Here is a 24,428-nt window from a genome sequence, read left to right on the forward strand (position 1 = left end):
GTTCTCCGGGAGGAATCCAGCCCTTTATTCCCGGGAACAAAGGCAGCGGCAGCCGCAACTTTGCCAGGCGCCTGTGCTCGTGTGGGAGAGCCCGGGCTTCACTGCCCAGCCCAGGAATTCATTTCATGACCTGTGAATGTATTTCGTAGCCCATTAGTTCATTTCAGAACCGATGGAATTATTTCAGAGCTCATGAATTCATGACAGAGCCCCAGAAATTCATCTCAGAGCCCATGAATTTATTTCAGAACCCAGGAATTCATTTCAGAGCCCATGAATTCATGTCAGAGTCCCAGAAATTCATCTCAGAGCCCATGAATTGATTTCAGAACCCAGGAATTAATCTCAGAGCTTATGAATTCATCTTGGAACACATTTCAGAACCCAGGAATTCATGTCAGAGCCCATCAATTCGTTTCAGGACCTGTGAATTCATCTCAGGACCTATGAATTCATCTCAGAGCCCACCAATTCATTTCAGGCCCCACGAATTGATTCCAGGGCTCATTTCTGAGCCCATGGATTCATCTCAGGACCCATGAATTCATCTCCAAACACATTTCAGAGCCCAGGAATTCAGCTCAGAGCTCAGGAACTCAGAGCCTTCAGGACACGTTTTTTTCCTCACTCTCTCAGCTCAGGGTGATTGGAGCAGGGCACTCTCGGAGCTAAATCCTGGGCAAGGCTTGGAGACAGTTTTTGCTGGCTACAAATCTCTCTCTTTTCCACCTTTTTCCCCATGGGAATCCTGGCTGAGAGGCTTCTTTTCCCTCCCCACAAATCTCTAACCCCAAACAGTCCATTTAGGTGCCATTACAGCTGATTGGGGCTGCCTCTGAGGGTCACTTACCCTGCTTAAACCATAAACAACCATCAAAAGATGAAATAAAATCCAGAAAAATCCATGAGGGTCTCACTGATTCATTTCCTAAATTTCCTCTTGCAGGATCCACCTTTTAAATTCCAAAATATGCACCAGTTGAGTGTGGGAATTGAACCAGAAAACTTCGAGTAATGTGAATTTTTTAATCCTTCCTCACACAGCCATATATCCATTACTTTCCCATTCCTTCAGAATTCTGGAATCCTGCAAATTTCCTGCTTTTTTTCTCATTTGTTTGATTGTTTTGGTTTGTTTTTTTATTTAAATCCAAGCAGTAATAACAACCTCAAGCTGGTTATGAGCTGTAGCAGCTCCAGAGTGTTCTTGGGGATTTTAATTGCTCCGAGTCACTGGTGTTTGGGGTTATTCACATTAATTCCCTGGAACATCTGTCATGGAGCTCATCTGATCCCAGCAGCCAATCCAGGGAAATGAGGGAAAGATGCTCCAGCTGGGAATTAGGGGAGCAGGATGGGACCAGACTCAGCATCTGTGGTGTTCAGTGAAAAAAGAATTCAAATATTTCATTTGGAGATGGAACTTGGATCAACTCATAAAGCAGGTGGGATTCCTCTAAATGGAAAAAAGGGAAGGTTTTCAACTCAATTTTTAGGTGATTTGGAACTGTTTTAAGTTTTAAGCTTAGGTAAGAAAGAAATAAATGTAGAAATTAAGAAAATCACTCTGAAAAGGTTCCAAGAATGCTTGAATGTGAGCACATCCTCAACATAAGCCACGCACTAAACCCAGCTGAAATTTAATTCAAATATTTCAACTAATTTTCAATATTTCCCTGTGCTCCAGCATTTCTTTGGAGTGTCTGGAGGGTGTTCCCTGAGTGCTGTGGGGTGCAGCTGAGCCCCTGGATGTGCTGGGCAATTCTGGGGGTGGGATGCAGGGCACGGAGCAGCCTCACCTGTGCCCAGCCAAATGCCACTTATGTAAGGGGCCCTTTGTGGGAGCTGGGAAGGAAGGGAAGGAATTGCCTCGGGAATAAACGGGCGGTGCCAAGCCAGGGAATTCATCCATGTTGGATTTTGTGGAATCTGTAACTTCTCCAGCCTCCTAACCAGGGAACTTGGTCACTCTGGGGGGATAAATCAGCATTTTTCCCACATCAGTGCCATTGTTTGGGGAATCTTCTGCTGCTTTTCCTTGTTTCTGGTTTTCTGCCTTCCCTCATTCCTCTTTCCCTTTGAAATAATGGCCTTTTCCAGGAATTTTCCTGCTTTTCTAACAGTACATGGCAATTCCCTCCTCCTGCTGGTGCTGATGGAATCTGTGTCACCACAGGCTGCTCCCATATCCAGACACATCTCGCCCAGAAAAAAAAAAAGGAAAGCAAATACTGAGGGTTTTTTTTTTTAGAATAAGGCCATGATTCAAGCGTTTCCATGATGCAAAGGATTCTTTTCCTCAGGGAGAAGCTGCTCACACTGGCCACGATCCCCATGTCACCACAGTGACCCCCAGACCTGTGCCAGCCTCATCCCTGCCCGCTCCCAACCCTGGATCCCATCTCCAAAGGCCTCACTCCCATAAAAGAGCTGCACAAAACCTCTGTAGCTTTGGGGTTTTCCTCCAGCAGGATCCAGCAGGCTCATTCCTGTCTTGCATCTGGCACTTCTGCCTCGGAGATCCCAGAATTCCAAATGCTCCTTCTTCCTTTGATAATTCCCCTCGGATCCCTTGGTGCATTTTGGGGGATTTTATGGGGAAAAAGGCAGGCAGGAGCCATGGAAATTTTGGGCATGGCGAGTTTCCTTTGGAGTGACTGGAGAGGGAGCAGCCTCTCCTGCAGGTGATCCTCAGCTCTTTCTGCTGCCAGCCAAGTCCCAGCACATTCCCACTCCACATCCCACCGTCTGCTCTCCCTCACCCCATCCATACTTTGAGGAATCCAAAGGAATAATTTTAAAAGAATACCTTTGATTTTTACACCTCTTCCATCTTATTTTTGCCAAGCAAGAACTTCAAATCATCCATTTTACCCTCAGAGCAAGGTCCTTGACAGCAATGGCTTGGAAGATCCCAAAGTTCAGTGTTTTCCAAGTGCACTCTGCAATTTATAACTTTGTTTTGATTCCTTTGTTTTGGTCGATTTAGCCTCAAAATTATAAAGAGTTCCTCAAGGCCAGGTTAGACAGGCTTGGAGCAGCTTGGGATAGTGGGAGGTGTCCCTGCCTGTGGGAATGGGATGAGATTTAAAATCCGTTTGAACCCAAACCATCCTGGAATTCCCTGAATATTTCTCCAACCAAAATAATTTATTCCATTTTTATTTATTCAGGCTCTGCTGAGCTTTTAAAGAAGGGATTTCTGCAATATGATGTTGATTGTCCTTTCTTAATTAAGATTTTTGTGGATTTTTCCCAAATTAATTCACATTTAGCTTCATTAATTTAATAACTACCTGTTACCTCATGGATGAAGAAAATACAGAAATTAAATCTTAGGAAATTTTGCTCTGCTTTTTCTCTTGGTTACCCCTGAGTGCAGCTAAAACACAGCCAGCAAATTGCTTTTCCAAAATATAATAACAAATAGAAATAATTTTATTTTAAATCCATCCTTTTTTTTTTTGGAAAACATGCTCTGTTTTCATGGCACAACAATCTCCCGTGGAGGAATTTCAGGGAGTTAAATAAGATGGCACAATCCAGTTGAGATTTTTCCAAGCCTGGTGAGTAACAACGGAGCTCTTGAGTTCCTGGAAGCTGCAAAATCCCATGGAGGTGGATGGAAATCATCCAATTATTGTGTTGGCTTTTGGTTTATGATCATGGAATGGTGCTTCAGAAAGATGGAATTTTGGAGAGAATTTACTTGGTTGCTGAGGAGAACAGGAATTGATAAGACCCATGCATTTCTCCGGTGTTTCGGTGGTGGTGGAATTGATAAGATCTGTGAATTTCCCCTGTGGTTTGGTGGTGGTGAAGGAGCTCAGGTGCTCCTGGAAGGTCTCTGGAATTCATAAGATCCATGAATTTCTCCGGGGATTTGGTGCTGGTGGAATGGATAAGATCCATGAATTTCTCTGGAGGGTTGGTGCTGGTGGAGGAGCTCCGGTGCTCCTGGTGGCTCCCATTCCTGGATAAGATCCATGAATTTCTCCAGGGGTTTGGTGCTGGTGGAGGAGCTCCGGTGCTCCTGGTGGCTCCCATTCATGGATAAGATCCATGAATTTCTCCAGGGGTTTGGTGCTGGTGGAATGGATAAGATCCATGAATTTCTCTGGAGGGTTGGTGCTGGTGGAGGAGCTCAGATGCTCCTGGTGGCTCCCAGTCATGGATAAGATCCATGAATTTCCCCAGGGGTTTGGTGCTGGTGGAGGAGCCCCGGTGCTCCTGGTGGCTCCCATTCATGGATAAGATCCATGAATTTCTCTGGAGGTTTGGTGCTGCTGGAATGGATAAGATCCATGAATTTCTCCAGGGGTTTGGTGCTGGTGGAGGAGCTCAGATGCTCCTGGTGGCTCCCATTCATGGATAAGATCCATGAATTTCTCCAGGGGTTTGGTGCTGGTGGAGGAGCTCTGGTGCTCCTGGTGGCTCCTGTGGCACCCCCTGTGTGTCCCGCTCTGCTGACGGGGCCCTGCCCAGCGCTGGCATTCCAGCGTCCCAAACCCAAGCTCTCCTGGCCAGCTTCTGCCAGGATTGGGCCTGGAGGAGCTGATTCCTGCTTTTGAGGCAGACCCAGTGTCTGTCACTCGTGCTGGGTGATCTCAGAGGTCTTTCCCACCCTCGGGGATTCCGGGGTTTTTCGGGATGTGCTGTCGGAGCCGTTTCCACTGCGCTCCATATTTAGCAGGATGCGTTCCCATATCCCAGTGTTGGAAACACCCTTGGCTGTGCTTTGATGAGCTGCTCTGCTTGTGTTTCTCACCCTCTGTTGATGTGATTTTGAGCTTCTTTTCCCAGTTTGGAAAAAAGCAGGATGATTCTCCTGCTTCCAGCAGTTCCTCTTCCAGGCTGGGGCTGGGATTGGATGCGATGTGTTGCTCAATTCTCCACTGAAAGTTCCAGGAGAAACAAACTGAAGGGAGTAGGGAAAAGGATGGGGGGGGGGGAAACCAGAAGGTTCCTCACTTTTTGTCAGCTGAGTGTGTTCTCCCATCTGTCTCCATCTCCAAGGAGAATTCCTTAGCACTTGGAGGAGGGATTGCGAAGGACACGGAGGTGAGGAGGAGACACAAACAGGCCCACACAACAACCACAGAACCAGCTGTGCCATCCCTGCATCTGCTCTCTCCAGGGAAATTGGCTCCCAGCCCTGCCTGAATCCATGGGAAGCAGAAAGGAGCAACTTCCTTCATCCCCCGGCCACATATGGGGGAAAAGATGGTGTTAAATAGTGCCCAGCTGTTCAAAATTCCAGCAAAACACAACAGATCTTTGGATTAATAATTGGAGTTTGATGGATTCAGCCATGCCCTGGGAAGGGGAGAGAGGAAGGGAGCAGATTCCTTCTCAGAGAAATTCTTTCTGGAGTTTTAATATCTTTAAGTCAGTTTGAATGCCTTTAAATAAGTTTAAATCCCTTTAAATAAGTTTTTTAGTGCTTGCAGTGTCCAAATCTCTGAGGAATAAACATTCCCAGAGGATCTCTCGTGGCTGAGGCCTGCCTGGAGAATCCCTGGCCTCCAGCACTCACACGTGGGCTCAGCTGAAGTGAAATTTTCTGTAGAAGAAGTGTTCTCCAGGAGGTTTTCCTGCTGGGTTTGGCTTTGTTGGAAGTGTTGATGTGTGGAATTTCCCTCGTGGCAGCATCCCCACGTTCAGGCTGTGTTTTTGGGATGTTCACTTCCCACATTCGGGCTGTTTTTGGGATGTACACTTGGCTCCTCCCGGGCTCCACTTGGCTGCCAGGACAGACTGTGGCAGACTCATTCCTGCTTTATCATCATTTAGGCACTGTGGGTTGGCTTCACTGCAGATCTCGACATTCCTTGATCCTTTTTGGGGTTTTTTTTTTGGTTTTTTTTTTTTTGGTTTTTTTTTTTTGTGGTTTTGTTGTTGTTGTTTTTGTTGTTTTTTAGCTTTTTTCGTTCTGAATAATCCCAGTGTTTCACTTGGATTGTCTGGCATCACCTCAGGGGTTCCACAGGGATCAGGGGATCATGGAATCATGAAACCAGGAGGTTTTGGGATGAGAGGGACCTTAAACATCATCCCATCCACCCCTGCCACCTTCCACCATCCCAGGTGGCTCCAGGCCATCTCCCCCATTGCTCTGGGCAGCCTTTTCCCATGGAAAATTACCCAGATACCCCCCCTAAACATCAACTCTGCTCCTGTCCCTGTCCCCTGAGCCCCCAGCTGTCCCCTCCTGTCAGGAGCTGTGCAGAGCCAGAAGATCCCACTGAGCCTCCTTTTCTCACATTGGTTTTGTTCCTAGGATTTTCTGTATATTCTTAAAGTGTTTTGTGCTGCAGCTCTGTTTCCAGAAGCTTTAATGAACCCTGCAGGTAAAAACTGCAGAATGATGGATGACTTCATTAGGTGGAAGTTGCCTTCCCTACCAATAACAGAAAATTAGCTTTTCTGTGTTATTGGATCTGTTATTCCTGAGCTAACTGCAGGAGCTGAGCCTGGAGTATTTCAGAGCCCATTCCACAAAAATGAGGTTTAAGGGAGCTCAGAATGTTCAAAGGCATCCAGTCCTTGTAGCTTCAAAGGTATTTTCAGATTCCTGTCCCTTAAAGCACCACAGGAGTCAAATGATGTGTTATTAATTAGAGCTGTTAATGCACAAACCTTGGGAACACTCCCTGGGATTCCAGGCTGGAGTTCTGGGCTGTCTGTGCAGGGCCAGGGCTTGGACTGGATGATCCCTGTGGCTTCCTGTGGTGTCCCAGGATTTTATCCTGCTTGGATAAACAGTCCTCTTGCTTATCTAGGGATTATTTTTATTCTGTGGTTTGTTTTTTTTTCTGAGGAAGGTAGAGAAAGAATGGAAGAGCATCACATATGAAAAATGGAATTTTGGGATGGGGTTGACAAGGAGCATGGGACAAGGCAAAGAGAGAATGGGAGAATGGCAAATAAATCCAGGTCTGGTGCTGTTCATACATCCTAAAATCTTGGGAAAATAAGGAAAATTCATGGCATGAGAAACTCATGTTCCTTATCCTTCCTTATCTCCAAAACCTGGGAATTTATCCTGGAATTGCTGGTGGATAAATGCTGGACAGCATTTTAAATTTGAGTTTTTCCTTAGTGGCTGACTGAGGGAGGAAAGTTTTGAAAGCAACTGGTAATTATAGAACTGGGATCACTATAAATTAATGATGGCAGGAGCTGAGTATCCGGCTGTTTTCCAAAGCTTTCTCTTGTCCTTAGGGAATGTGTCCTTTTAAATCTGGATTGTCAGACTGGCTCCCTTAACAGGCTGCTCTGGGGAGCTGCTGGAGGTCAGGGCTGGGACAGGAGCACAAATGGCCCTGGTGCCATCTCCCCCATGGACTGAGCTGCTTCCAGCTGCTGCTGGGCTCAGGGTTCCCCTTTTCCAGGAGTTTCCTGCTGGATTGAACCCCCAGATCCGTTGTAAACAAACTCACGGAGAGGTCACAGCCTGTTCATAAATGATGACTTTGGGTTTGGTACCGTTGGATATCGATTCCATCTGGAGCCTCCTTCAGCTCCACAGGAGGTGGATAAAAGCAGCAAATGGATTTCTGAGTCAGAGCCAGGGACAGCATTTATGGATTTGGTTTTCCTCTCTGGGAACAAAGGAGGAATTATGTCCCATGTCCCCACCACAAAAAAACCCACAAAACCCTCAGACAACTCCATTGTTGTGCAAGTCATATTTGGCAGATGAACATCCATGGATTTTGAGAGGAATCCATGAGGAACCATCCTGCTGGCTCAGGAGATTTCCTGAGATCCAGGTGATCCTGTTGGGATATGGCAAAAGAGGAACAGGAGGGACAAGGTGGGACGGGGTGGAGAAGATGCCCATGGAATGAGAGCTGGGGTGATGAGCAGCCCCCACTCTGTACAAACCCGATCTGGAAGGGTTTCCCTGGAGGCCAAGGTCTTGGCAAGCTCCAGTCTGGGATCCAGACTCAGCTGCTGCCGTTTTTCCAAGCTTTTCCTTCCCTATAAACACAAGGTTCTCTTCTCCCACCCTGCCTCCAACAACGCTTTCCCCAGTCACCCAGACTTCAGCCTTTGGTTTTTCTAGCAGAGGTTGATGGAAATCTGTTCTGCTGCACTTCCAGGCTGCCTCCAGAAGGAAGGAGAGAAATCCTGAAATGCTGAAATGTCAGCCTTTGCTATTTTTACAGCCTTTCCCAGGAAGCAGCTCCGGCTGTGCCGTCTGCGTCCCGATTGGGATCCGCCGGAGCCGATTATCCCTGTTTGGCTTGGCCTTGTCAGTTGTTGTTTTGCAGGGGAAAAAGCTGTTGTGGCAACTTGGAAATGCCTCAGTTGGTCAGCCCGGGGTGAGCAGAATGGGAATAATCCTCAGCTGTGCTTGGAATGCACCGGGAGCTTTGGGGAGTAGCCTTGAACCTTTGCGTTGGGATTTCGTGGGTTTGAATTCTGCGAATCGCAGAATCCTGGGATGGTTGGGTTGGGAGGGAACTCAAAGCTCATTCCATGGGCAGGGACACCCCCAGTATCCCAGCACGCTCATCCAGCCTGTCCTTGAACAATTCCATGGGGAGCCCACACCACTGGGATTCCTTGGCAACAAGAACCAGGCCTCCAAGGAAGGTTAAGGAAAAAACATCAGGGCTCTGTGGGATGGAAATCCCTCCTGAGAGGTTGTTTTGTGGGGTTTGTTTCTATTGTTGGGAATTCACTTTTCCCCACTCACAGCCTTTGACAGGGAGCGCTCGGAGTCGCCTCCAGCTGGGCTTGAGGTGGGCTCAGATCAGCTAAAATTCGTTAAAAGGACTTCAATCAACGTTAACACAAAGCAAAACTTGAAAAATATTGTGAATTAAGCTCGTGGGCCTATTGTGTAATAACAGATGGAAAAATGAGGAATTGTCCTCGTGGGTTGGGCTGACAATTGGATTTGTCAAAGAATTCCTGTTGATCCTGATCTGGATCACTCATCCCCATCACTTCTGTCACTGGACATCATTCACACTCAAATACCACTCACACTCACATTTCAGACCAGTCTTTTTATTAATTTGACTGTTAATTAACTTATTTTCTCCTGTTATTTAAATCCCAAAAGCACAATTAAATGGAAAACCAGGATTTGCTTCTGTGCTGGGAGGTGGGAGAGGAATGTCCATGGTGGGACTTGATCTTAGGGGTGTTTTCCAACATTTCTGGTTCCGGGATTTTAAGGAGCAGGAGATAATCAAGCACAGTAATTAGAGTTGCTTCATTAATGGTGTAAATAATGAGGATGGAAGCAAGCTCAGAAATATTTGGGGCTGATGTTTTAAATACTCATTTAGAGTTTTGTGCATGGCAATATGAGGGAAATACCACAAATCTCGAACAGGTGGAATTTATGAGTTAAAATTTACAAAACTTGACCGGACCGTCCAAACTGGTGTGAACTGGGGGAGAGGTCAAGCTGGAGATTCAAATCTCAGGCATTTTGTTGTCTCTTGGTTGGGTTTTGTATTTATTTAGTGCTTCCCACTGTGTTTTATCGTTACAAATCTAATTTTCGAGTTCTTCAGGATAAATTGCTCTCCTAAACCAGCTCTTGGCTTATTTCTGATTCCTCTTAACGAAGGCAAAGAGAAAGAAACTCGAATTATTCAATGCTTCAAAGCAGACACTCGCTGTGCAAGCAGAACCCCGGGCTGGTTCCAGACATCCCGCGGTGGGAAGGGATCCCTTGGGGAAGCAGCGGTTTGGGGACGAGTGGCATCAGCCATTGTCACCTGCCAGGGAAGGGAGCGGCCGGGGAGCAGTGACACAAACCGGGAATGGCATTGCCCGAGGCACATCAGCCCCTGTCGGATGGATTTGGTTTTGCAAAGATAACAAGCCGAGCTCCAGTTTTGCTTTCACTTCCATTCATGGCTCAAGGAAAGGGAAGAGGAGAAACTGAAACAGATTATTAAATGTGCCTTTTAGCCCGGGATCACTCCAGGCAGAAGGCAGGGTGCCTTAAGGAATATCTGGGAGAGAAATGCACTGTTTAGAGAGAAAAATAGAATATTTAATGTGGTTTTGTTCAGTTTAAAACGACTGGGGGCTTGGGGAGAGCATTTGGCTAAATAGCTGATGAATAATTCAGGGTCACTAATTTAGGAACTCTGTCATATAGACTAAAATCCATCGGTTTTGGCTGTAAACAAAGATAACAAACACCCAGCATTTAACTGAACAGCAAATACAGGGGTTGAAGCCTGTGGGCCTTTGAAGGGCACCAGCTCTTGGCTGAGAGTTGGACCATTTAATTAGCATGGATTTTTGTAGTAGTCAATATTAAAACCTCTCCCCAGAAGCTGTAATTCTAATTCCACGAGATGGTATTCCTAAAGCTCCAGGATTTATGGGGAGGAAAGTTTGGATCCAAGCACACAGGGGGGATTTCAGGAGCTCCAGCTTCATCCCATAATTCCATGGAATGGTTTTGTTGATCCAAATATCTGAGGCATGTTTGATGCTGTCCCTCTGCCAGGCCTGATCTGGAGCTGGAAAACAAAGGGGAGGATTTTCCCTGGTGAGCTCGCAGCCTTAATTAACACGATTAACAAATACAATTACCACAGAGAAAGGTTAAAAAGAGATAGGAGAGATAAAAGCAAATCTCCAAGAGGGACAAGAATGAACACAGGGATATCAATGTTCAATCCTGGGAGCAGCAGCCGCGATCCAGATGCTTTTCCCAGCTCCAAGTGCCCCATTTTCATCCTGGATCTCTTGATCTGCGTTGGCAGGAGTTGAAATGCTGCATTTCAAAGGCAAGGGAAGAATTCCTGAGACTTGGAGAACAGAGGAGTGTAACGTGTGTCACCTTTCCAGGCAGACACTTCTGAGGCACTGGGGATTTACAGGAATGCAGAAATCTCCAGAAAATGTTCATTGTACTTGGAAATAACCCTTTAGTTCCCATTCCAGTGTCATCCCAGTGTAGGGAATTTCCTGATGCTCCCATTTCACTATGTTCCCATTGACAAATAACCCTTTATTTCCCATTCCAGTCTGATCCCAGTGTAGGGAGTTATCTGATATTCCCATTTGGGGATCCTGCAGCTTGTAAGAATTAAGTGGATGCTCCTTCTCCAAGGGAGAACTGCTCCAAAAATCCCAGTAATTTTACCTGAGACAAAAGAAAAGCAGTGATTACTTAGAATTTCAGAGCTGTCCCTTCAGTGGCCTTTTTTGAGACACACATCTCCTCCAAATCCCTTTTTCCTTGACATTTGCTGCTCCAGCAGTGGCTTTGGGGTGTAATTGTATTGATTTGTTTATTTAGATGGGTTGGGTTTTTTTTCTGAGGCTCTGCTGTTCCACGGGGCTTTCCTGTGGATCTGGGAGCTGGGCTGGGAGGATTTTGTGGTGCAGAATTGATCAGTGCAGCCCCAGGCTCTGAATTAAATTGACGTGAGATCTGTCACTGGTTTTGTCACCAATAATTCCTGCCTTGAGCACGATATTAAAGAGGACAAATGAATTCAAAACAAAGCCACCACCAACCACACAGTTTTTATTTCACTTCCTGAATGTTCAATTAATTGTTGACAGAGATTTTTTGGGTAGATTGGGTTGGGGCTGTAAATTAAGCTTTTGTGGGTTTGTTTTGCATGCAGGGAAGATCCTGCCCGATTTGAAAAGGTCACCACCGTTAATCATTTCAGGAAGGCAGGAAAATATTCCAGTAATGACTCAACTGAAAGGAATAACCAGGATTAAAAGCTTCTTAGTGCTTAATAAGTGGGATCTTGATTAATTCATGCTTTTGTGACAAAGGTTGGATTATCGAGCTCAAAAATACCTTTTTTTGGGGGGGATGTTGTTTGGCTTTAGGGTTTTTGGCCAGATTCTGCAATTATAAAATTGGAGATTGATGAGAAGAAAGAATAACAGGTACCTGGTGCAGCCAGTCCTGATCTGGAATTGTCCCAAATGTATTTTCCAGGAGATCATTTGGGGATGGAAGAACTGTCCCAGGTCTCATAGGAACGAGATCCTGTTTTCATTCTCAGGCTGCTTTATTTGTCAGTGGTTTTAGTCATCCTTTCAGCACCACAAAGTGATTTTTGGAAATGATCCATCACATTTCCATAGAGCTTGGGATTTATGTTTAAATAGGATGTATGGATATAATACAAATAGAGAATTGATCATCTTTGAAGGAATTCAGAGTCACTTGTTCTTGGTTTCCTTCCCCTCAGCCCAAAATCTGGGATTCCTGGCTAAATACTGAAGGATTTATCATCATAATATTAATTTATTGTAGTTTTTATTATCTACCTTGTGTTTAAATATATTTATAATACACCAAATGATCAGGACTATTCATATTTAGTAAATACAGCAATCTAGAATGGTTTTTTTTTAATAATCCAGACTTCTATTCTGCATTTCATTCCATTATTCCTGGTAATACTTTCATCTTTTACCACTCTAAGATGATTTTTTTTCTTTTTTTTTTTTTTTTGTATTAATACCTGCAAACAAATGTTGACAATCAGCATAACTATTTTAGCTAAAAGAAGGTTGTTTTCTTATCTTAATCCTCCTATATTCTAATCCCAGGGGGGGTTTATGTTGGTGTTTTATTTCCTTTCAAACCCATCTTGTTTCTCACGCACGTTTCAGGTGTGAGCAGTGAATTTCCGTGCTTGGAGTGTCCCTCTTGTGTAATTTGGGAATTTGGAATGCTTCAGACACATGATCCAAAGAATCCAATTTCATCCCAGTGTCCTGCTGCTCTTGCATCTCTCTAATGCATTTTCCTGTAGACAATTTGTTTAGCTGAGGATTTAATCAGCTGGAACATCTATTTTTGATCCTGCTTTTACCAGGCCTGGCCTCATAGGGAATGGATGAATTTGCACTCAAGCTGAGGTGAAAAATGTCATATTTCTAATCTAGTGTCTAGTTTTTAGAATGATGAGGTGCATCTTCATGTTTTTCAATGTTTTTAGGGCCCTGGCTTGAGCTTTTAAAGCATTTTCCCTCCTGTCACTGCTCTAATCCTTGGCTGAACTGGTTTGGATTGGTGGGACACGTGTGGGCCTCCTTGGATTTGCATTCCCTGCACCAGATTAATCTCCAGGTCATCAAGCTGAAGTCTCCTGAGGACAGAGCAGGAGCAATTTTCTGTGTGGATGTTTCTGGATTTCAGGGCTTCACCAGCATCCAGGTGGTGGCTGCTGTCCCTGTCCCTTTGTCCTTTTGGAGTCCCAGTGGGGTGAGCCTGCCCAGGGGAAGGGGCAGCACTGTCCCAGTGAGGCCTTAGGATTTCAGCTTTCCTATTTTTCACTTATTTGTGATCCTGCAGTTCTTTAGTGCAGAGCTCTAAACTCCATGTTCAGTGTGAGCTGCTGCTGTCCCATTTTGGGCAGACACAACAATTCCTCTCCAGGCCTGGCAATCAGGGACTCCTCACTGCCTCAGGCCCTGAGAGATGGAAACAAAAATGAGTTGGGGGGAGCAAACTTGGGGTGAATGACTTCATTACCTGAAGCTGTAATTGGCAGATTAACCAACCCTCAATATGCAAATGGACCAGACTTGTAAAAATATGAAAACCTGTGACCATTTTGGGTGCAGCCCCTGGGGGGCTTTGTCTGCCCTAAAGGCACCCCAAGGCCCCTCAATAACCAGAGCTGCTTTCTCTCTATTCCCTTCACTTCAGCCTCTGTTTCTGGGTGAGCCCTGCCAAGGCAGCCCTGCTGTCCCCGTGAGCTGGTGGCCCTGCTGTGCCCTGCAGGGGCTCTTGGCTCCCTGGGCTTTCCCCAGAGATCCCTCGAGTGCAGGCTTTGGTGTTGGGGGTTTGGGATGAGCTCTGGGCACTCTGGATACGGGGGAAGAGCAGCTCCAGAGGGGTTTGTGTCCAGAGGGACAGCGGGAGAGGAGATGGAGCAGGGAAGGGAGGCTGGTGGCAGGGGGAAGGAGCCACACGTTCAATAGGATTTAACTTTAGGGGAAACAATTTTAACTGCCAGGGGGCAGGGTTAGATTGGGGATATTTGGAAGAAATGTCCCCTGGGAGGGTGGGGAGGCCCTGGGATGAATTTCCCTGGAATGAATTTCCCAGACAAGCCATGGCTGGATCCCTGGAGTGTCCAAGGCCAGGCTGGAGCACCCCGGGATGGTGGGAGGTGTCCCTGCCATGGCATGGGTGGCACTGGATGGGCTTTGAGGTCCTAACTTATCCCAGGTTGTGTTTGTAGGGTTTTTTTGGGTTTTCTTTTTCTGGCAAACCAATATTCCAGGGCACCACGCTGTGTTTGAAGCAGGAGCAGGCAGAATGCAGCAATTACGCTCAAAAATGTGTAGGTTCATCTGCTGGTTTTAATTGGGTTTTGGTCCCTTAATAAGCCCCCCTGTGGATAATTCTGTAGAAAAGTGCAGTGTGATCACTTTATTTGTTCATTCCCAGAATGTCTTTGTATGGAACCTGTGATTCCTGGCAGTGTTTTGGATTTTGGAGAGCTGGATTTTATGAGTTTGGGAAAACAATTTCCAGTTTCCTTCATTTAATGCATTAAATTTTAATGGCTGAAAATATCCATAGGGCGTCCTGACGGAGTACAAGTGAAAATTCCTCCAGTTTTGTTGTTGAAATAAGAAGTGGAAATTCAGCCACTCCAAATTTTGAGTTGTTGAGTGATTGAGGGCAGTTGATCTGATAAAAACGAGGCTGAAACCCAGGAATTTCCAACATAAATCCCAATTCTTCTTTTTGCTTGCAGCACAAATTAGTCAAGGATTCTTTTCTGTGCCTATGGGTGAGTTCTGAACTCAGCACAGTGTGAGGGGAACCTGCAGCTTCCAGGAAATGTTTCATTCTTAACTTCCTTTATTATGGATGTTCACAGTGATCCCATTAATTCTTTTGGGATTTCAGTAGTTTTTCCCTAATGGAATCAATAATATTGCAGATAGAAATTCTTTGTACCTGTGGGACTTTGGTGTGGTCAGGGTTTATGAGCACTGAGTGTATCTGGTTTGTTGTTTTCCTGTCAAAACCATGGAAAAAAGGTTTGTGGAAGCTTTCTTTGACCTACCCTAAATTCCCAGGCTCTGGTGGAAATTATGACAGAAAAAAAAAAAGAGGGAAAGGATATGGAATTTGGAGATTTCTGCCTCCTCTTGGCTGCTGATCACACCCAGAGTGGGCAATTTCCTGTTCTTGGAGGAGTGACCATCCCATTGCTGGGATTTTAGAGTGACCAGCCCATTGCTGGGATATTGCAGCGATCATCCATTGTAGGGATTTTGGGGTGACCATCCCATTGTAGGGATTTTGCAGTGACCATCCTATTGCAGGGATTTTGGGGTGACCATCCCATTGCTGGGATTTTGGGGTGACCATCCCATTGTAGGGATTTTGGAGTGACCATCCCATTGCTGGGATTTTTCAGTGACCATCCCATTGCAGGGATTTTGGGGTGACCATCCCATTGCTGGGATTTTGGAGTGACCATCCCATTGTAGGGATTTTGCAGTGACCATCCCATTGCTGGGATTTTGCAGTGACCATCCCATTGTAGGGATTTTGGAGTGACCATCCCATTGCTGGGATTTAGGAGTGACCATCCCATTGCTGGGATTTAGGAGTGACCATCCCATTGCTGGGATTTTGGAGTGACCATCCCATTGCTGGGATTTTGGAGTGACCATCCCATTGTAGGGATTTTGGAGTGACCATCCCATTGCTGGGATTTAGGAGTGACCATCCCATTGCTGGGATTTTGGAGTGACCATCCCATTGTAGGGATTTTGGGGTGACCATCCCATTGTAGGGATTTTGGAGTGACCATCCATTGCTGGGATTTTGCAGTGACCATCCCATTGCTGGGATTTTGGGGTGACCATCCCATTGCTGGGATTTTGGAGTGACCATCCCATTGTAGGGATTTTGGAATGACCATCCCATTGCTGGGATTTAGGAGTGACCATCCCATTGCTGGGATTTTGGAGTGACCATCCCATTGTAGGGATTTTGGGGTGACCATCCCATTGTAGGGATTTTGGAGTGACCATCCATTGCTGGGATTTTGCAGTGACCATCCCATTGCTGGGATTTTGGGGTGACCATCCCATTGCTGGGATTTTGCAGTGACCACCCCATTGTTGGGATTTTGAGTGACCATCCCATTGCTGGGATTTTGGGGTGACCATCCCATTGTAGGGATTTATCAGTGACCATCCCATTGTAGGGATTTTGCGGTGACCACCCCATTGCTGGGATGTTGCAGTGACCACCCCATTGTTGTTTTCCGTGGGCTTTTGGCACTCTGTGCAGACACCTGCCAGGTGGAGCTGCTCTGTGTCAGACCCCAGCTGGCAGCTGTGGGGTTCTGGAAGCTGGCAGCCAGCAGAGATTCCTTTCCCCATTATTTCAGGCTGTTCATGGCTGATTTTGCCCTTTGAGGAGCATGACTGCTCGATGATTCACGGCTGCGTTTGCGGAGGCATTCCAGCAAGGAATCACAACCGCTCCGCTCCTCTCGCTGCTTGTTTACTGCAGCAAACATCCAGAGCACAAATTGGAATTCATTAATCTGCCTGCATCTTCCCAATTAGAATTGTTCAATTAATTTTCGGGGGTTTTGAGCCAATTTCATGGGGATGATCTCCGCGTGCGCATCGCACTTCACCACCGGCCTTGTGCTGAAAGCTGAGCTGCTTTAATACTCAAATCTTGATTTTAGGCCAGCAGAGAGGATTGATATTTTTGCCTCCAGCACTAAAAAAGAATTGTTTTGTGCTTTGTAATCTGTTACAACAACAATTTGCTTTTTCTTGCAATACATCTTTTGATTTGGCTAGCTGAGCAATATTTTCATTTGTAACCTCTGTGTCCAGAATGAAAAACGTAGCATCAGAGCAGCCTAAGGAAACACCCTCAGAGCAAATAATTTGCATTTTCACAGGTTAATTTTAGGAGTTGCTACAGAATTTTGCTGTGAAAAAAGTGTGGCAGACAGGAAGAAGCAAAGTAAGATTTTCACCCAAAAAGAAAAAGGCAGAAATAGCAAAACATCAGGGGAGATTTAAAAATTGGTGTTATTTACTCTCCAGGCAGTTACTTTCTCTTAGTTCCATGAAAATTGCAGGAGAAGGAAAATTCTTCCCATTCAGGGCCAGGAATAATTCCAGAACTGCAGCAAGGGACATAATCAGGATGTGGGCACTTGGAAAAGCTTTGGAGGGAGGATGGAGAGGAGCTGAGCTCCATTCCATGGGCAGGCTGCGAGGTCTCGAGCCTCAGTGCTTTGCTGAGCGAGGCTGCAAAGTTTAGGATTAATTAGGACCAGCTTTGGAGGGTGGGAAGAGATCAGAACATTCTGGAAATGCTCCTCACAGGGGTGGCTTTCTGCTCCCAGCAGAGGGACAGTGGAACTTCCATGGGGAACTGAAGGAATTCCTGGAGCAGGTTGGGTTGGGAGGGATCTCAGGATTGTCCAGATCCTCCACCAAGGGCAGGGACACCTCCCACTGTCCCAGGTGCTCCCAGCCCCAATGTCCAGCCTGGCCTGGGCACTGCCAGGGATCCAGGGGCAGCCCCAGCAAATCTGGGAATTCCATGCCAGCCCCTCCCCACCCTCCCAGGGAACAATTCCTTCCCAATATCCCATCTGAACCCCCCTTTTCCAGCTTCCAGCCATTCCCTTGTGTCCTGTCCTTCCATCCCTGGTCCCAAATCCCTCTCCAGCTCTTTTGGAGCCCATTAAGGCCCTGGAAAGCTGCCCCATAACAATGTAGTACAAATAGTAAAACAACAGCTCTGAGCATAAAAGACCATTTATCTTAAAAACCATTACTCATTTATCTATTTAAAGACCTTTTTTTTATGCAGGTGAGTACAAATCTCATTGTACTCCATAAATCCAGGGAAGAGGAGCCTCTGGCAGCAGTGCCAGGGTGTTCTGTCAGAACTCCACCTCCCACCTCTGCCTCTTTGGGCTTTGTTGGCCCACACAACTCCGAAGGAATAAAAGCTGCATCTGCTCTAAAAAAGAGCTGGAGAGGGTTCGAGTGCAGTGGGAAGGGAGGGTTGGAGCAGTCACATCCCTGCTTTGCCTGGAGGTTTTTTCTGTAAAAATCCATGGTTTTGGTGAATTTGTTGTGTCAGAGATACCCTGCACAGGCTGATTAGTCACTGTAATTAAAGCTTGAACCTCCCTGGGAAGGCAGAAGTGTCCTTATTTCAGTGTGTGTTGTTTGAACTGCGGGTCAGGGAGGGAAGTAATTGCTGCCAAATTGCTGGCTGCAGTTCCCAAAGTCACAGATCCACTTTGCTCCCTCTGCACTGCCGGGGTGGAAGGTTAAACATGGCAGGAATGTCACCAAAAACAGCAGCAAAGGGAGGATTCTGCCCCTCCCAGGTGAGGCCCCACCTGCAGAGCTGCCCCAGCCCTGGGGCCAACATCAGCAGCACCTGGAGCTGCTGGAGAGAGCCCAGAGGAACCCATGGAGCTGCTGCAGGGCTGGAGCCCCTCTGGAGCCAGGCTGGGACACCTGGGGGTGCTCCCCTGGAGAGGAGAAGGATCCAGGGAGAGCTCAGAGCCCCTGGCAGGGCCTGGAGGGGCTCCAGGAGAGCTGCAGAGGGACTGGGGACAGGGGATGGAGGAACAGGACCCAGGGAATGGCTCCCAGTGCCAGAGGGCAGGGATGGATGGGACATTGGGAATTGGGAATTGTTCCCTGGCACAGGGTGGGCAGGGGCTGGGATGGAATTCCCAGATTTGCTGTGGCTGCCCCTGGATCCCTGGCAGTGCCCAAGGCCAGGCTGGACACTGGGGCTTGGAGCACCTGGGACAGTGGGAGGTGTCCCTGCCATGGCAGGGGTGGGATTTCAGGTCCCTCCCAACCCAAACCATTCCAGGATTCTTTGGTCCTGCAGCATTCCCATCCTCCCTGGGACTGTTCCCCGCAGATCATTGACTTCCATGAGCATTCAGATCCTCCAGGTCTGTTCAGTGAACTCATTTTATTGATAGGATTTTCCCCTGTTTTTTCCTGGAGCAGCAGCTCTGTGTCCCCTGCCTCCCTTCTCCAGATATTGATGTCTGGATTGTTGGAAAAGCTGGATTCCATTATCCCTCCCTATGAGACCAAAGCCCTCTCTCCAGGTGGTGCTGCCACCTTTTCATCCCCCCAAAGAGGAAATTTCCCTAAAAGTCTTGTCCCCCTAAATCATATCCATGGTTTTATGGAACAGCAATGGATTTTTTTTTTTAAATCCATCCAGTTTAAATCCAGAATTGTGTCTTGTCCAGCACTGGAGTGAGACTGGGTTTGCTTTATTCCAGTTACTGAAATGAGTGGTCTGTGAAATCCGGGAAATTTTTACTAAATTCCTTTTTTTTTTTTTTTTTGATTGAATTGAGGAACTGGCAAATGGTGCAGCTCTGCCAGAGGAATTTTCACCTGGTTTCAGTGCTGGGAAATGGTTCCAGTTCCTGCCTGTATCCCCAGATTCTGTGTAGCCAACTCTGTGATGCCAAAACCCAGCAGGGTTTTTCTGGGCAGGATTTAATTTTGTATTCCTTCCTTACTAAAGTATAAATCTTTGTGTTGTTAATCCAATTCTTTGGTCTCTGAATAGAATAAAAGCAGCCCTTTATGTTAGGCAGGACCTGGATCCAAGGTTAATTCGAATTTTATGGATAATCCCTCATTCTATTCTGGACACAATTGGATAGACCTTCCCAGAATTTGAACATCACATCCTTTATAAGGTTTTATTTTGTTTCTAAAGCATTTTAGTGGCAATGGATGAATGTTCCCACTCAGGTATCACCTCAGGAGTTGTACTCCTTGATTGTTTTATTTTTAATTTATTAGGACATCACTTTGTCTTTACTCTTAGGTTAAAAGCTCCTTTGCTCCCTGGAACACTCTGTCCCTTCACCCAGGAGTTCATTCAGTGATGTGAAGCCCTGGAATTCTCACTAAAAAACCAGAAATCTGATTTTTATTTCTTCTGTTATGCAAATTACTGCCCATTTTCAGGGATTCAGACAAAGATGATTTCTTTTTGCTATCGGCTTCTCTTCTTAAATCCCCCTAAATATCATTTATATTGTAGGATATTATGGAATCATGGAAGGGGTTGGCTTGGGGTAGAGCTGGATGAGCTTTAGGGCCCCTCCCAGTCCAAACCATTCTGGAATTCCATGGTCATGATGAGATGACAAAATGAATTTAGGAATGGAGTGAGGAATTTCTGCTTTGCTCCACAGTGCTGTGCAATTCCCAGCACTGGGAATCCTTCCTGCTGAATTTGGGAATCTTTCCAGTAGGAATTTGGGAATCCTTCCTGCAGGAATTTGGGAATCTTTCCTGTGGGAATTTAGGAGTCTTTCCTGCAGGAATTTGGGAATCACTTCTGCTGGGATTTGGGAATCCTTCCTGTGGGAATTTGGGAATCACTTCTGTGGGAATTTGGGAATCTTTCCTGCTGGGATTTGGGGAACCTTCCTGTGGGAATTTGGGACTCCTTTCTGCTGGAATTTGGGAATCACTTCTGCTGGGATTTGGGAATCCTTCCAGCAGGATTTTGGGAATCTTTCCTGCTGGGATTTGGAGAACCTTCCTGTGGGAATTTGGGACTCCTTGCAGGAATTTGGGAATCCTTCCTGCGGGAATTTGGGAATCTTTCCTGCTAGGATTTGGGAATCCTTCCTGTGGGAATTTGGGACTCCTTCCTGCTGGAATTCTGTGTGCTGCTGTGGGTGCAGATCCTTATTTCTAAACCAGTTCCCTCGGTCCAGGCTGGCAGGACCCTGCTGCCTGCACGTGGAGCAGAGTTCAGTGCCAGCAAATCCAGAGCAAGAGGGAATGATTGGATGATTCCCTGGGTCAGCAGTAATGGGAACTAATTCAGGGTACTTTGGGAGATTGAATTAGATTTGAAGTGGATCCTTTATTGAGAGCAATTGCTGAGGCTCCCCCTCTCCATCCAGCAATAATTCATGGGGAAAACTGCTCCTGACACCTGAAACCAGACACACAAAATGGGATTTTTGTGCTGTTTTTAACAGGGAGCACTGGCAGTTTTGACCTTTAAATACACGCTTTTTAATTTTTTGCCTTTTTAAATCCAACAGGATTTTTTCTTTCCTGTGTTGGGTATAACACTCATTAAAGGAGGTGCTAGCACCCAGGTCCTGTTCAGTTGTAAATAAATAAGAAATAAATACAAATTTGGGGTTGAATTATCCCAAAGAGGGCATTGATTGCAGAAAAAATATCCTTATTTGAGGGGAATGGAATCAGCAGATCCTAATAAAGGAAATAAATGCCTACCACTAAAATAATTCCTTTGTTTAAGCTTTTCCATGGGTGGAAATTTCCATCCTGTCCTGCAGTTGGATGTGTTTGAGTTTGACTTTGAGGTGACTTTGTGAAATGCTGGATGTTATTCCAGCCCTGGAAAAAGCAGGAGCTGCTCCTCTTGAATCATCAGAATGAACAGATTTTACTTCAAGTCTGACAATATTCATTCCTGGCAGGCCTTTTCCATAGGATCTCCTGGTTGAAATTGCCCTCAGAGATTTCTTCCAATCAAAACAATTTTCCTGGAATCCTAAAACCTGTTTTTGCAGGAACATTAAAGGTTTAAATGGAGGAATGCGGATGTTGTAGCAGTGTTGAGATGCTTTTGCAAGGAATTTTCCTTGCTTTCATTTCAGTGGAAGCTTTGCCTCTCCTCATTTCCTGAGAATGGTTCTGTCAGTGTCAGGACTTGGGAATTCAAGGAGATTTTACCAGAAATTGGGAGGTCTTAATTGAATTTAATTTAAATTTTTAATTTAATCATGCCGAAGACTGAACATCTTTGACTGCAGACACATCCCAGGCATTCAGCTGATGATTAAAACCCAAATAAAAGGTGGAAAGGGCAAGAAAATGGCTGAAAGCAGAAAGATCTGGGTTTGGCCTTTTCAAATTTCTTTTAATTGGTTTGAACTGTGTGGATGCTGGGGCAGGGAGTGGCCTGGAGTAGGTTCAGTCCCAAATCCTTGGCTGTCACTGCCAGTTCCCTGTGACATTTAATGTCTGTCACTTGCTCATCACTTTAAAAACAGTGGTGGAGGGGGAAAAAACTGGGAAATAATGGGAAAGCAACGCTTGTGTCAAGAAAATGCTTGAAATTCTGCACTTTAATTATTGCCTTCTGCCATGAAAGGCACAGGTGGGAGTCATTAACTCCAAAATAACCCCGAAAAAACAACACACCCCAAAGCAGCCTCTTTGAAAACAGATAATGGGGAAATTACAGGTGAATTCAGCAATCAGAAAAATGAGAAAATTGCATAATAAGGAAAAGATTGACAGCAGTAAAATTTTTTCTTGGGAAGGACCAACAGGGAACAGAAAAGGGGGAATGTTTGGAAATTCCAGTGAAGATTTCAAACTGGAAACAAGGATTCAAACAAGGCCCAGGATACAGGCAAATCTTGTGAGGGAAAAGGCCAAATGTGGAAATTCCTGCTTGGAAAAGGGTCTCTTATCTGCACTCCAGAGCTGCTGTTGGGATGTTAATCCAGGGAACATTTGGGAATTCTGATGGAGATTTCAAATTGCACACAAAGCCTGAGATACGGGCAGATATTGTGAGGGAAAACCACTGCAGAATCCAGCGATGGAGATTCCTGCCTGGAAGGGGCTTTTATCTGCACTCCAGAGCTGGTTTGGGGTATTAATCCAGTAAATATTTGGGAATTCTGATGGACATTTCAAATTGCACACAAAGCTGCAGGTACAAGATAATATAGTGAGGGAAAAACCACTGCAAAGGCCAACTGTGGAAATTCCTACCTGGAAAAGGGAATCATATCTGGACTCCAGAACTGTTTTTCGGGCCTTAATCTCAGAAATGTTTTGGCAAAATGGAAAGGAGGGAAGATAGGATGGAGAGCAGGCTGGAATTACACCTGGCAGGAAAAGATGTTCCAAGATCTCTCCTGGGGCTCCCAGGGGTTGCTGGGTGTCCCTCCAGTCAGGAACATTGCTGGGATGGGGACTGGGACAAGGGACAGAATAATCAGGAGAGCTTGGAGCCAGCTCAGGAGCCTTTGGAAGTGCTGAGGAAGTTCTTAATAACCAAAGCCATTAAAATATAATGAGAAGGTGGGGAGGGAGGAGGGCTCATCTTGGCTCATCTCCTTGTTTGCTGCTGTGTGGGGGAAGATTTCCCTTGGATTCTTCCTGGGGTTTGGAAACACTGAGTGCCCCCTCCAAAACCCCTGGATGGGGAAGGGAAATGTCCCTTGGATTCTTCCCAGAATATTAAAACAGTGACTGTCCCCTCCAAAAACCTCCCTGGATCTGGGATCCAGAGTGGGGAGAGGAAAATTCCCCTTGGATTCTTCCTGGGATATTAAAACAACCAGTGCCTCCTCCAGAACCCCCGCTGGATGTGGGATCCAGGGTGGGGAAGGGAAATTTCCCTTGGATTCTTCCCAGGATGTTAAAGCACAGAGTGTCCCCTCCAATCCCACTGGATGGGGAAGGGAGAATTCCCTTGGATTCTTCCTGGGATATTAAAACACAGAGCGCCCCCTCCAATCCCACTGGATGGGGAAGGGAAATTTCCCTTGGATTCTTCCCAGAATATTAAAACAGTGACTGTCCCCTCCAAACACCCCCTGGATGGGGGATCCAGGGTGGGGAAGGGAGAATCCCCTCATATCCTTCCCAGGATGTTAAAGCATGGAGTGCCCCCTCCAATCGCCCTGGATGGGGAAGGGAGATTTCCCTTGGATTCTTCCTGGGATATGACAACAGTGACTTCCCTCTCCAAACCCCCCCTGGATGGGGAAGGGAGAATTCCCTCGGACGCTTCCCGGGCTGTTAAAGCACGGAGTGCCCCCTCCAGTGCCGCTGGATGTGGGCTGCAGCAGGGATCCGTGCCCGGCTCCGCTGTTGCCGAGCGGGAGAGGCGAGGGATGCTTCCTGCGGCATTGTTGTAACCATGACTCCACGGACGTCATCCCGGGAAAATAGCGCCGGGAACATTTGTGGAACAAAGCTGAGGGTCCTGGCGGAGCGCTGCCATATGCACGCCGCTCATTTGCATATAGATTAACTGGCAGAAATTGAAATGGGAGCTGCTAACTGAGCCGCGGGAATAATTGCAGGATTCAGGGAGGCGATCCCAGGGGGATGCTGGGACGGGGCAGGGTCATCCCAGTGGTGCTTTGGCTCTGCTGATGCAGCAGCTTTGGTCCTGCCCTCTGGAATAATCCTGGTGGGAGCTGGGATGGAAAAGCATCAGAGCCCTGGCAGTGCTGTTAGAGTCGCTCCTATGGCTCTGCTGGACCTCGAGTGACCCTGCCAATAAAAACACTGGGAAAAGGGGGAAACATAGAGGGATGGAGGAATGGCAGTGGAGAGGGAATGGCATGGAGGGGAAGGACCAAGGG

The 24,428-nt window shown here is 46.4% G+C and overlaps 1 protein-coding gene across 2 annotated transcripts in view; it reads left to right on the plus strand.

Moving 5' to 3' along the window:
• Positions 1–24,428, plus strand: part of PDE4B (phosphodiesterase 4B) — a 179,501-nt gene that overhangs the window by 41,357 nt on the left and 113,716 nt on the right. The gene's annotated exons all lie outside the window — the stretch shown is intronic.

The sequence above is a fragment of the Agelaius tricolor genome, unplaced genomic scaffold, assembly GCF_023055355.1.
Source record: "Agelaius tricolor isolate 1412-34295 unplaced genomic scaffold, bAgeTri1.0.p SCAF_11, whole genome shotgun sequence".
Classification (NCBI taxonomy): domain Eukaryota; kingdom Metazoa; phylum Chordata; class Aves; order Passeriformes; family Icteridae; genus Agelaius; species Agelaius tricolor.